We start from the raw sequence: 15,005 nt of genomic DNA, 5'->3' as shown, positions 1-15,005 counted from the left end.
AATCATAATCACACAGCATGCGCACATAACAGGAACTGCGCGCATGCAACTAACAGAATGTTACTACAGACACAAGCTCATGATGAGAATGAGAGCTCGTGAAGATAGTATGCAGCACGTGAAAAGAATAAAGTCTAATCATGTCACAGTAGAAATGTAAAAATCCTTGTATCTTGAAGGAAATGTGCAATTACGAGTAGGTCTTACTGAAACAGGGTCAGGAGTCATGGGATCAACAATATGTTGAGACTCATTGGCTAACAAAGAGTTTGACACAGAATCAGTAAGGTCTTGCACTGTAAAATCATTTCTGCATGAGATCAATGAATCATCTGAGGTATGAAGTATGAACAATGTAAATCATCTTGATGAACATTCTTTTTCAAAATTCCACTGGCTTGATCTGGTGTTAATTTGATCAACATTCTCTTGCTCCACCAACCTTTATGACCCAGAAACAAAGAACCTTTAGACAATTTAAGAATTTGTACTGGAAGGGATAGTTTTGAAAGTCCCTTCTTAACCTTCTTTGGAGATTTAATCATAACCCAATCCCCAATTTTAAAATCATGAGTATCATTGCAACCTTTAGTATCAAACTTTTTCTTTTGTATAGATTGTTGAACTGCAACATTTATAAGCATGTTTTGTTTATCTTTGCAAACCAAACATGAATTATCATTAGTTCTCAACATTTTAATCCAAGAAGGACAAAGTGTTCCATTTGGATCTCTCTTCTTGAGTAGTCTAAAGGGAGAAACCCCATTTGAAGAGTGAGGAGTAGTAAGATATGACCAGATCTGTTTTTTTTAGAAACATGTCCACAGATATATTAACAGCTAAAGCCGATTGAATGCCTTCTTTTATAAACCTATTCATTCGTTCCACCAAACCATTGGCCGAAGGAGAATATAAAGCAACTTTTAAATGTTTAATGGCATGAGCGGACAACAAATTCTCCATTAGATTTGAAGTAAAATGGGAACAATTATCTGTGACCAACTCTCTTGGAAATCCTTCTGAAAGAAAAACTCTAGAGAGAAAATCAATCACAGATGATGTGCTGGGAGAAGAACAAAATTCAAACTCCACCCATTTTGAATAATAATCTACTAATACTAATATGTATTTCTTATCATTAGAAAGTACTTCAAACGGCCCTGCAAAATCCAGAGCTAGTTTTGTCCAAGCCTCTTCTGGAACTGGAACATTATGTAAAGGTGTTTTCATGGTTTTCCAGTGTTTATCAGATACGAGCGCTGTGAGGGGGATGTCGATAGATGACGGAATATGAGTTATTTTTTTATGTAATTTGCCCTATTCCGTCATCTGTCGACATCCCCACGCAGCTCCCCGCCTCACCACGGTTATCTGCACCAGCCGCTGCTGCCCTTTTGACTTCTATTGAAGCAGAGACAATTTCAGACGGGAGACAGCCAAAATTAAGCCATTTTTGGCTTAAAAAGTCAAGAGTCTCCAGTCTGGAACGGTTCTAGGTACGTTTGATCATTGAAAACTGCTGTGAGCTACTCCGTAACAGAGGGATTCGATAAATGTGCAGAGAGGCCAAATAACTTAAACACTCCCTAGAGTACCTGAATCCTGCTCCAGGGAGTGTGCAGTATTAATGGCAGATTAATAGTAGAGGAGCTGTATTGCAAAAGGTTTATATTTGGTGTCTCTGAGGATCCGTTTTGTCCATTTCCTTTTGAAACAGTGAAATGGAGAAATAAAAAGAGAGTGAGAAAGAGAGACAGAGAACGCGAGAGAAAAAGGAGAGGAAGAGAGAAGAGAAAGAGTAAAAAAGGAAAGAATGGCAGAACAAGAGAAAAAGGCAAGATAAATGAAGGAAAATAAGAAAGAAAGAAGAAGAGAAAGACAAGGAAAGAAAGAACAAAAGGAGAAAAAGAATGAGAAAAATGAACACAAAGGGACAAAAGAAAGAAGATGCAGGAAGAATGAGAGAAATTAAGAAGAAAATGAAAGAGAAAGAACAAAGAAAGTAAAGGAAAGGAAAACAATGAAAGGAGAAGAAGAAAGATTGACAAAGTAAGAAATAGAAAAAGAAAGGAGGAAGAGTATGAAAGAGAGAGAGAGAAAAGAAAAGGCAAGAGAAAGAAAAAGAAAAAGTAAACAAGAAAAGGATGGAAAGGAAGGAAGGGGAAAATGAGACAAACAATAGGTAAGAAAGAGTAGAAGAAAAAGAAAACAAGAAACAGAAAGGAAGAGGTATGAAATAAAGGATAACAATGGAGGAAGAAATTAGATAATGAAAGGAAAAAGTACAATAAGTAAAACCAACAAGAAAGAGAGAAAGAATAACAAAGGAGGAACGAGGAAGACAGAAAACGAAGATATGACTGAAAGAAAGGAAGAAAGGAGGAAAGGAAAAAGAGAAAACAGCACAAAAAGAAAGACACAGGACAGAAGAAAGGTAGTAGAGAACTAGTGAAATACAGAAAGATGGGAGAAAGGAAAAACAAATGGAGAAACATAGAAAGGGGAAGAGAAAAGAAAAGAAAGAATGAAAGAACATAGGAAATAATTATTGAGAGAAAAAGTTGAAGAAAGAATAGAGAAAAAAAGCAAAGCCAAGAAAAAGAGGAGAAATAAATAGAATGTAAAAAGAGTAAGAAAGAAACAAAGGGGAAAATGGATGAAAATGAAAAGAATCGAGGTAGAAATGAGAGAAAAAAGAAAAAAGTAGAGAAAACAGCAAGAGTAAAATATAGACAAGAAGAAAAAGGAAGGAAACTGGAAAATAATGCACAACGAAGAATGAGGGAAAGAAAGAAAGAAGTTGTAATAAAAGAGATGAAGAAAGGGGGAAAGAAACAGGAAAACCAAGAAAGAGGGGATAAAATACATTGAGAAAGGAAAGAAAGACTTGAAAGACAAGGAAAATAGCAGAAGGAAGGAGAGGCTAGTAAAAAGGAGAACAAGAAGTAAAGAAATAATTTTTCAGAAGAGGACAAGCTGCAATATCCTATCATCCTGCATTGTCCGCTTTTGAGCATCACAGAAACGGGCATTGTGTTTTAAATACCTGCCTTATCAGTTGGGCAGCTATGTAATCTCAAGCCTGCTGACAGGCAATTATAATGTGCGATCTACTCAGTGGAAGCCTGTGAGCTACTGGGAGCTCACATTCAACCTGTTGCAGACCCCTGGTATAGCATGTATCCTGTGAAACAGTGAGCAAAGAACTCACAGGTGGGCATACCTATGGCCATTTAGAGTGTTACAATAAACATATGAAAGGTGATGGGAGAAATGCTTGGAAATTCTCTACCACTGGAAACTGCCCTGGGTAGCATTCCAATCCCATAATTTTTCACCCACTATGCCATCCCAGACAGAGGTCTCCCTCAGTGTGATGCTCTAATTGCAGCGGGTGTGCATAGACATGGATCCCATGCTCACTGTGCCACTGGAACCAAGATGTGACGTACAGGCAAGGCCCACATAGGTCAAAACTGGTCTGAGGTTGCTTGTGTTCCAGTTCAGAGAGGACTTGGCATGGCAGTTCCTGGCTGCACTGTTCTAGATGGAGCATGACGAAGGCTGATTTACATATTGCTGGTTTCTGTCTGAGAAGGCATAATGGGCAAACAAAACAATAGTCTGAAACAAGGGAGTAGCTATAAAAATAAAATACCCCAACTTTGAACCGTATCTAAAAAGGCACTGAGTGGGTGGGCGAGGCAAGCAGTTACTGGCAGCATTGCTTCCTCTGAGAGAATTCTGAATGTCTGAAAATCCCTTCCATCCTTCTCATGCTGCTTCTTTAAGTCATTTATCTTTCCTTCCTTCTAACCATCTTTCTTTCTGATGGCTTTCCACCTTGCTTTTTTTCCTTCTTTCCATCTTTTTGTACTTTTATTCATCCATCCATCATTCTGTCTTTTTACTTCCATCCATCCTTTTTACCATCCTTTCTTCTTTTTTTATTCATCTGTCCTTCTTTTCTCTATCCTTGAATTTCCCTTCCTTCCTCCACCCTTCCTTCTCCCCATGTATCCATATATCCTGACTTTTCCCATCCATTCGGACATACTTCCCTCTATTATCTTCCATCCTTCCATACTTCACTCAATTCATCCTTTTTTTGCTGACCATCCACTCTTCCTTGCATTCATCTCTCCATCATCTGCCATCCTTTTTTCCATCTTTCACTCCATTCATATTCACTCCCAGGGTCGGCTTTAGAGCGGTGCAACTGGTGCGACTGCACTGGGCGCTGACCTCGGGGGCGGGGCGGGGGGGAGCACTGAGTTTTACAATAACTTAACTTTTACAGAGTTCCTTGCGGGTCCAGCTTTCAAGCAGCAATAAAAAATGTCAAGATAACTCTTGTGATTAATTTTCCTGCTAGAGAGAGAGATCGGAGTTTTTTGTCTAGTGGCAGTTTTGCCTCGCAATAAAGTAGCACAGAGGGTGAATATGCCTGCTGCAAAGAACAGATCTGCATTTCATGTGGATAGCTGAGTGGATTAGTAAAGCCAGCCTTTACCAGCACTTTAAAACAATAGAAATGTGTGTGAGAGAGGGGCTATCAAGAGATGAGGGGCACTTTGACTGATTGGAAGTGAGGGAATTAGAGAAGTAGGTAATGGGGAGGGTGCGAAAAAAGATTGTCGTCCCGGGCACCACCAGTGCTAAAGTCGGCCCTATTCACTCCATTCATTTTTTTCTCAACCCTCCACTCTTCTTTGCAATAATATATCCATCAAACCTTTCTTAATACATCCTTCTCGCCATTCATCCCATCAATCTCTTCATCCATGCACTCATCTCTTGATCTGTACATCCATCTATTCTCTCTTAATCCTTCTTAACACTACCACTTCTCTACATACATCCTTCTCTCCATTTCTAACAACCACCAGCCCTCCCTTCCATCCACTACTCGTGCAGGTATTTATGAGCTTTTAATCAGCCAAAGGGGCAATAAAAACAATTTGAATGTTTCAGTTTACACACAACTACCCTCTGGCACGCAAGCCCCGCTGAAGCTGCTAAAATGGGTGGTTCATGACACTCCTGGTATAGACTGTGGCTCTGAACAATTGTAATTGGGTGAGATTAATTCAAGCTTTCCACCCATCAGTTTTTTGTTTTCCTCAAAAATATTTTACAGCACAATTTTATAAATGCATGTATTTGGTAACACTGAAGAGGGTGAGGTGGAAAACATCAGGAGAGATTACTTTCCCCTTTATCTTGCACTGGAATCAAGCACATTTTAAGTCAGCTAAAGCTAAAAAAATATATTTTTTGCTGAAAAATCCCCAATTATCTGGCTTAATCTGAACGTTGGCTTGTAAGTAACTGTCAGAACAAGTTGTCTAACAAGCCACAGGCTTTACACTCTGTGCTCTCTTTATTCTTGGTGTTGACAGTAAATATTTAGTTTCTGACCTTAGGGCTCTATTTGGGCGGTACAGATGGATAAGGGACTGCATATCCAAGGATCCCTTACCTGCAAGAACCCTGTAGGCTATGCATAATGCCTTAAAATGAATGCGCTCACGGGTAGGGAGCCAGTGTAGAGATGCCAAAGCTGGTTTAGCGGAAGAACGCTTTGGGATGTTCATGAGCATACGCGCCACGCAGTTTTGAACAACTTGTAACTTTTGTATCGAGGAGCAAGGAGCTCCCAAGATAAAGTGCATTAGCATAGTGAGCACGGGACAGGATGAGAGCCTGAACTAGGACTCTTCTTGCTGGAAAAGGGAGTAGTGGGAGCACTTTACGGCCCATTCGTACGATCCCAAAGCAGCTTGTAGCTATTTTTTGCCCTTGCTCTCTAAAATCAAGGTTCTGGTCGAGCCAAACACCCAGACTTTTGATTTGGTCTTTAGGGGAGGGGGCAGGACCAAAAGAGCTAGGCCAGAGTAGCCCAAGATTTGTCTTTTCTTTATTCCCTAGGAGCATTAGTTCAGTTTTTGATCCATTGAGTTTCAAAAATGAATCTTCCATCCACCTTGATACTTTGTCCAGACAAAGGGCAAGGCCAAATGATGGAAGGGTCCAGTTGGTTGAAAGAAACAACCAACTGGGTGTCATCAGCATACGTGACGATCTGGATCCCGAAAGGTAGCACCACCTCTGTCAGAGGCCTCAAATAAACATTAAAAAGTGTGGGGCTCAGGGAAGACCCCTGGGGGACCCCACAGTTAAGAGGTATGGGCTTTGAGGAAATGCCTTCTTCAAGAACTTCGAAGGATCGGGCTTCTAGAAACGACTGCAGCCAACTGAGCATGGTCCCGGCAATTCCGACCTCGCTTAGCCTTTTTATCAACAGCCGGTGATTGACCGTATCGAAGGCTGCGCTTAAATCTAAAAGAATGATGGCCGCGCAGCCTCCAGCGTCTGGGATTTTTCTAGACTCTCCCACTACCACCAGGAGAGCCGTCTCGGTGCCCTGTTGAGGTCTGAAACCCATCTGGGAGGGATGGAGAAGGTTATTGTTCTCCAAGAAGGCGGACAATACCGAGTTCACATATTTCTCAGCGATCTTGCTGATAGCTGGCAGCAGGGAGATGGGGCGGTAATTGCTCCAGACTTCCGAGTCCAGAGTTGTTGTTTTCAGTAAGGCTTTAACCATAGCCCGTTTCCACAGAGGGGGGGGTCCATCCCTGAGGAAAAAGAGGCATTAATCAGGTCAAGGATTACTGGAGAAAGAGTTTTAGAGGCCAAATTTAAGATGTTAGGAGGAGCAGGGTCAGTGGGGGAGCCAGATTTCAATTTACTCATGATGTCTAGCAACATGGACGGGGTAAGTGGAGGGATTTCCTTAATTAGACCAACTCTCCCTTTGTCCAAGTTCTCCTGCTCTCCAAAATGTAGTTGAGATGTTATTTGAGGAAAGGAGGAATAAATGGTTTAGATTTTACTGGAGAAGAAATCTGCTATGGCGTTACATCGCGCAGAAGTATCTTCCGATACAGTAGGGGGAGAGGGGATGGTAAGTAAGCCCTTAGCAATGCGAAAGATTTTGCGAGGGGAATTTGCAGCTGCTAGAATTCTATTTTCGTAGTATAGAGTTTGGGCCAATTAAATTTCAGTTTTATAGGTTTTTTATGGCCTCTCTATAAGTTTGTTTTTGACTGGCAGAAAAGTCCTTCCTCCATTTCCTTTCGGCTCTCTTGCAAATCTTCTTAAGTTCACAAAGTTTCGGGGAATACCACGGATTACGCTTGGTTTCTGCCTTGTTAAATGTCGTTTAATTAGAAAGGACAGAATTCAGTGATGATTCCACCCAATTGTTAAATTTGTTGTACGCAATGACAGGATCAGGGTCGGAGGTGGGTCTGGAATTTGACTTAATTTGGTTGGATGAGAGGCAATATATAGAAAATAAACATTTAGGCCCATACGAATATGTAAACACAGGCAATTACAGATGAATGAATTTAGGGATGCCTTTATTCTCTGTTGTGCTTCACAAGGTATAAACAGCCAACGCGTTTCGCCCAAACATGGGCTTATTCAGGGCAGTATAATATGTAAGGAAAGGCGTATCCGATAGCGCATTTATCCAAGAAGGACGATTTGTGATGAATCCTAATGCATTTACTATAAGCTCGTGGTAGAGCGAGAAAGAAGACCAGACTAAAGTATAGCTGGCACTCCAATGTTCAGTCCACATTGGGTTCAGTATTTCTAGCGCGGTAGTTGCCAGTGACCGGATAACAATAAACTACGATTTTGAAGGCGGCATTCACCGCATGTTGAAACCCCGCGCCTGGTCCATTGGTGACGTCAGTGGGCCAGGGCATTTCCTACTTCCCATGGTCGCTGTGGAAATAGCTTGCGGAACCCAAGTAAAAGGAATTAAAAAATGGTCGGACCACGGCAGCCTAATGGGGTCTCTAACTAAAAGATTCTCCAAATTGGAGAAAATGGGGTCCAGTAAGTGGCCTTTGGTGTGAGTCGGGCCAGCTACTTTTTGTGTGAATTGGAATACGGCTAGCTCATCAGTTAGGTCGCGCACATCTGATTGTAGGACTTTCTCAAAATGGAGATTTAGGTCCCCAAGCAGCGTGAAGTTAGTACTAGCACTAGCCAGATTGGCTGCTGTCTCAAGGAGCTCTTTATTACATTGATTAAGGGGTCCTGGGGGTCTATAGATCAGAATCCCCGAAAATGTGCAAACGTGGGATATATGAATTGCGAAGGCAAGGCTTTCGCAATCCGTTAGCGGGCTTGCGGTGGTGCGCCAGTCAAATTCAGTTTTATAAATAATCGCAAGACCACCACCCCTTCCTGTGCCCCTGTCGAGCCTCTGAATAACATAGCCAGACGGGAGTGCTTGGACAATAGAGAATTTAGCCTCATTGTTAAACCAGGTTTCTGTTAGAAACAGCATCTCTGGGCTTTCTTCCTCAAGCAGTAGGTGAATTTCTAAGGCATGCTTCTGCATAGATCGACAATTAAGTAAGAACATTTTGAGCCCCATATTGTGGGTGATGACTGTAAGAGGCCTAATCCTCGGGCAGAATCTAAATAAGCAGTGGGGACAGTGGCTAGAATTGCTATCGGGCAACATATGATGTAGGCACTTACTCAGGGGTGCGCCCATCCCTTTTAGCTGTTCGGAGGTGTAGGAGCGTGAATGGTGGCATTGTTTGTCTAAATTAGAGAGGAACATAACAACAGTTGTTTATTAATTCAATATGCATTAAAATTGACTAATACTTGCTGCCCACAGAATTCTTATAATTTTAGAGGCACCGAATAGTCTGAATTCTTAGACTTATAGGATTTGATGTTTAGTAGTTGTGTTGGTTCTGTCATTGGCAGCGCTAGCAGGGGCAAGGGGCCTCCTATCAAGTTAAGCACTGGACAAGCACACCTGGAAAAGTGTTCTGCAAAGGGAGTATCCAACAATAGAGGAGGGAAAACAGTCGGAACACCGCAGGCAGAGCCACGCATGTTCCAACTTTGCAAGCACTGCCATGCTTGCCTTTACAACACATATGTCTTTACCACACATAAGTGTGGTTAAGACAGTGTGTGGTCTAGTTGCTGGCTGGGGGAAGCAGGAAGGATCGGGAGTGGATGGGACACAGTGAGGTAAGTGGGGCTGAGGCCAGGTTACGGAGGGAGTGGAGAGTCGTTTCTATGGGCTTGGGGTAGTTTTCAGGGCTGTGCGGTTGGGGTAGTTTTCAGGGCTGGAGGGGTTCAGGGTAGTTTTCAGGGCTGAGTGGGGTTCGGGGTAGTTTTCAGGGCTGGTGGGGTCGGAGTAGTTTTCAGGGATGTCGGTAGTTTTCAGAGCTGGGGGAGGTTTTTTTTTTAGGAGGGAGGGGGTAGTTTTAGGTGTCAGGGCAGGGGCTTGGGGGTCATGCTAGGGCTCAGAGTGGGAGGCAGGAATCGTAATAATTTTTAGGGCTTAGGGGGGCAGGGTCGTTTTTACGGCTGGGGGTTGGGCAGGTTTTAGGGCTTAGGGTATGGCAGAGTAGATTTTAGGGCTGGGGGGTCAAGGTAGTTTTTAGGGCTTAGGGGAGGGCAGTGTAGTTTTTAGGACTGGGGCAGGGAAGTTTTTAGGGCTCGGAGAGAGCGGTTGATTTACAGACTGGAGGGGAGTAGTTTTAGGACACAGGGTGGGGGCCGGGGTCTTAACTGTAAAGTCTTAACCACAGATCTATCTTTACCATACTTGCCTTAACAAAGCATAATTCGCTGTAAAGGCTTGCGTGGTAAAGGGATAGGTGTGGTTAAGACTTACGTTGTTGAGACTGCATGGAACTGGCATGCGTGGTAAACCCATGCGTGGTTTAATCATACAACCCTTTTTTATTTAGTCGCATGGCTTCTGTAAATATACAGCCATAGAAACATTGCCTGCCATTTACCCAAGGCTGATTTCCTGGCTTGATGGGCTACGATTTCCTCAGCCCATCCGGCCCTGGTAGCAGCCTGCTGTCCATCATTCTACCAAGGGAATTTATTGTGTTTCATATGCAGTAAGTAATGCCGCCACTTAATTTAGTGGACGGGCTTCATTTAAAGCCATATTTAAAAAAGAATATAAAGGCATGAGCTCTGAATAAATATGAGTTGGCACATTCAATGCTGCTGTTGAAAGTTTCTTTTTGTACCCTGCATAACCTATTTCTGCTAATGCTTTTCAGAAATGGAAACCAAAGATGGAAATTAATGTGGCAGGATGGCACATACCACTGGAATAAACAAAAACTTTCGGCACCAGCACTGTCTCATCGCTTCATACCACAATAATCACATTTTATCACTGAGTCTTTAAAAAAAGAATCAGCCAAGGCATAGTTTGCATTATGTCAAGCAATTCATTTTACACATATTCCATTTTATTAAGTATAATGTTAGCTTACTTGAAGCACTTGTGCAGACAATAACAACAAATCACTTGCAATAGCAGCAGTAGGACACACAGAACATGGGGCGTAACTTTCGGACGCCCAAAAGGTGCACCAACACAGTACAAAAGGGCACACGTGGACTACTGAAGTACAACTGGGTCTATCCTATACGACCCAATAGGGAACTCTTTTCCTATTTTACCGCTTGTTAAAATTTTCCTTATTTACCCCTTTAAAAAAAATAAAAAATAAAAAAATAGAATAGGGACGACCCAGATCCTTTTTGAGGAAGGTGGTGTCTGTTAGGACTCAGGTCAGGTTTTACACCCATCTTTGAGAGATGCCAATGGAGGAAGTGGACAGTGCCAGTGGTAGGAGTGGGCGGCGGCCTTTTAAGAAAATGTGGGTACCTGCACTTATTTCTGTACAATCTAAACACTGCACTTAAGGCAAGCTGAGGGATTGGGTCATGCTTAAAATGTATATGCACCCCTGAAAAAGTGTAACTTGCACGGGTGTAATTTAAACTTGAGCTACATAGAGGGAAAAATAAGTAAATGTATTTTATGGCTAAAGATGACCACACATGTTTTGGCACATCCAAATTTTAGGAGACAAATCAAACTTTAAGGTCGTGCTGAAAACTGTGTAAAAGTTAAATACTTAGGTCAGTTGCCACACAAAATATGTTGGCAGAAAATACGTATTGGTTGTGAGATGTTGGCCTGGTATATGCTGTCCACTAGTTAAAGTGGGCACCTTGCACCAGTCCAAACGACCTTTATTGATGATTAGGTTAAAGACAACCTTTATTGAAAGCTATCCTAGTGGTAGCTATGGAGAGCAGCCTTCAGGCTAAGTCTCGAAGGAATGTAAAGCAGCTTGGTTTACCAGAATATAACCTCCTGAATAACCAAATGAAAGCAGAACCACACATGGTATGTATAGAAAGGAGTGCCATTAAACTCCGAAACGCGTCGGACCTGGTGTTGAAATAAACACATACTTTGATTGTGGCTGCGGCTCCCGTGTTCTTTAGTCCTGTGATGGGAAAGTGAGACGCAGTGGATTGAGTGGTATATATATATATATATATATATATATATATATATATATATATATATATATATATTACCTACTGGCGGTCGCCAGTAGGTAGTTATAGTTAGGACCACGTTTCCATAGGAAATCCGCAACATTCTATTTTGAATAACTTTGGCGCCGGTTGACGAATCCTCGCAAATTTTTCGAAATAGGTGGGGCGCTACGCTCCGCTCCTACCCTGAAAGTCTCGGGGGGATTCGTCAAGCGGGGGCTGAGATAAAAGGGGGTCTCAAAACGCGTTTTTCCCATGCATTTTTCCATAGGACCTTTAGACACAGCTACAGCCCGAACGGCTGAACAGAATTACTTGAAATTTGGCAGAGAGGTAGTCCTCAGGTCAAGGAAGTGCCTTTTGTAGGTTTGGTGTAAATCTGTTCAGTAGATTCAGAGAAAATAGCCTTCAAATCAATATATATATCTGAGCCAGCGTATGGTGCGCTTACGGTGCGCTTACCGTACGCGTACGGTGGCGTGCGCGAGCGCGATTTTGATTGGCTGTTAGATCTTAGTAAACATTCGAATCGGTCGAAACCAGGAAGCGGCGGCCCCCATTTTCTCTCTCGCTCTCTGAGTTGGGCAGCAAAAACGATGCCAAAAAATGAGGCAGTTTCTTGAGATCCTAACCACCCAGCATTGATATATGGGTCCCCAAACAACCCCCAAGCCCAAATAAAAAAAAAAGAAATTTTTCGGAAGATCGCCGATTACGCTTACCGTACGCGTACGGTAAAAATTTAAAAAGCAAAAAATTATCCACACCCTCCCCACCCCGTGTGCAAATGGTGCCCGAAGGGCACCATTTGTGCATGGCTTATTACGGATAAGAAATAAACAAAGAATAAATTTCACAAAGATGCACATAATATGTCCCCCATGTGCGCACGGTGCGCGAAGCGCATTGTGCGTACATGGCCCATCCCGCATAACGTGGGCACGCGGTGCGCGCAGCGCACCGCGTGACCACGGTGCGTGCACGGCACTAACTGCGTAAAGTGTGAGCGCGGTGCGCGAAGTGCACCGCGTGCTCATTGTGCGCGCACTGTGCGCGAAGCGCACCGTGCGCGCACGGAACGAACTGCGTTAACTGGGCGCGCACTCCACGAATGGCGTAAAGTATATATATATTCACTGAAAAAACCATAGGTTTCACACATGTTATAGTTAGCTGGACATTTTACTCATAAAAAACCAATGAAATTCCCCCGTTATAGTTAGTGCAGGCAACTATAACTCACGCGACCGCAACCCTCTGCTGATGCTAATACTGTATTTAGACACTTATTTGCCCATGTCTTCTTCCATTAAATTTTAGCTATACATATATTACAAATATTTTTTTTTCATAAAGACACATATGTCATCAGCAGAGGATTGCGGTCGCGTGAGTTATAGTTGCCTGCACTAACTATAATGGGGGAATTTCATTGGTTTAATTATGAGTAAAATGTCCAGCTAACTATAACATGTGTGAAACCTATGGTTTTTTCAGTGAATATATATATATATATCATGTATAAACAGTCATTGTATGAAGCATATATTACATGAGTAGCCCACTTGGGCTCGATTATCATTAAATATCACGTTGACCCACTGGGGTATATATTGCACAAACACCTAAATGAGTTCGAAGCTCAATTGAGGTTGGGCTACATTAATTGTCAGTTTATCATTCAATATTTTTTTATACAGTTGTTGGGGGTACCACATCGTATTTAATTTAACCCACTTGGGTATTATTTGTTTTCTGACAAATTAAGAGGACTATTTTTATGTGTTGGCACAAAAATGATATATATTTTGGCAGAACATTTGATTTATGGAATTGTACCTCATTAATTCATCAATGTTTCAATTTTTGCCTGCACATGGCGAGTTTCTCTTTATTAATGACATTGAGCTTCACAACTAGTACATTTGAATGTGTTTTACTAACCATTTCAATATGGTGGTGTGTGTAACCACAAACCTCGAGGCACACCGTAGTCCTTTGTTTGTTATTATTATTATGTTTTGCACTATATCACATGCTGCACGTAAAATGTCTTACGACCCGTGATCAAGGAACTGCGGTTCTGAAACGCGTCGGGGATATTGTTTGTCCTTGCTTTAATTAATAAAGCACGCTTTGAAAGGAAAATTGGGGCTCGGCGCAATTCTTGGAATGAAGAAGGATTGTTTATGTTCTGGATATTGAGGGGTCGCGACCCTGCCGGTAGCCCGCCATCACGTAAGTGGCAGAGATTAACCGCGAACTAAAGTTTGGAGCATTTAATTATTTCTCTGCCCACTTGAACGTATCGCTACGTATCCACAGAGGGAAGGGTGTATTTCAAAGAAAATTAAGGAGCTGTGATGGACACGTATGGGAGGTCGGCTGACTTCTCTAATTGTGATCTGCAATTCCTATGTGAATAACTAGTACAAACCCGTTTTTCCTCGACTGACCGTTAGCTGATTTGAAGTTTAAGCTGGTGGAATCAAAACGTGACGGGCGCGTCACGTTTTTTCAAGCGTGTAAAGAGATTACATCTTACGGAACTGGTCATATGACTCGTTCCATACTATTCAAGCAAGATGTTGGCAAACAGGGATGTGATACGACGAGAAGCAGCGGAGCTGCTATTCATACCCACCAAAGATGGTCAAGATGGTGCGTTCAATGGATTAAGTGCAATTACGAATGAATCACGAAATAAAAAAGAACTATGGGATAAACTTTGGAAGACAGCCAAAATGGAACAGGCAAAATGGTGGGAGGCAACTGCCCTCCAAAAGTATGTGGATTTTGGAAGAGTGCCAAGAGGTTTACGAATCTTTATCACCCCTACCTTCCAAGATCCTGATCCTAACTTGATTGAGGGATGGATGACCAACAATCATGAATGTTCCACAGTAATGCTAAAATTGTTGATTAAATATGCACTAAGAGACACAGAACATTTGGCATTGGAAATAGAAAAGCTATCTGAAGTATTGAAAAGCAAATGCACAACCAACGAATTATAGACAGAAATGGAGAAATTGAAAATACGCTTAGCAAAAGCGGAGGAAGAAATTAAAATAAAAAAACAGCGGAAATTTTACCGCGATGAAATGGATTATAAACTAGGTCAAATCCTGACTTTTGGCAAGAAATTCGACCATTTACGTGAGAAAACAGCATCAAATACTGGCCAAGCACGTGAAATCACTGTTACTGAAGTAGTCAGTGATATAGTTCAAACCAATGCGACAACATCATTACAGCTACAAGAAGCAGAACTCCCAGAAGTGGTACAAGGCAAAACCCCGGAGGGAGTAAAATCCAGCATTTTAAGGGAGTACGACATCATTGCCAGGGGAAGACAAGAATCAGCAAGTCCCCAGGCATCAAGAGGTCGAGGTCGAGGTCGCGGCGCCAGAGGAGGCAAGCGGGGCGCAAAGCAACAACAAAATATACAAAGCCTTATGGGAATGGTGACAAGGGGCAAAACGGCCACACCATGAAGAACACCCTCACGGTATTGAACCTCTCTAATTGTTTGTTAACTAACGAACAAATTGATGTACTTT

Source organism: Triturus cristatus, chromosome 10 (genome assembly GCF_964204655.1).
Source record: "Triturus cristatus chromosome 10, aTriCri1.1, whole genome shotgun sequence".
NCBI lineage: Eukaryota > Metazoa > Chordata > Amphibia > Caudata > Salamandridae > Triturus > Triturus cristatus.
This window is presented reverse-complemented; position numbering follows the sequence as displayed.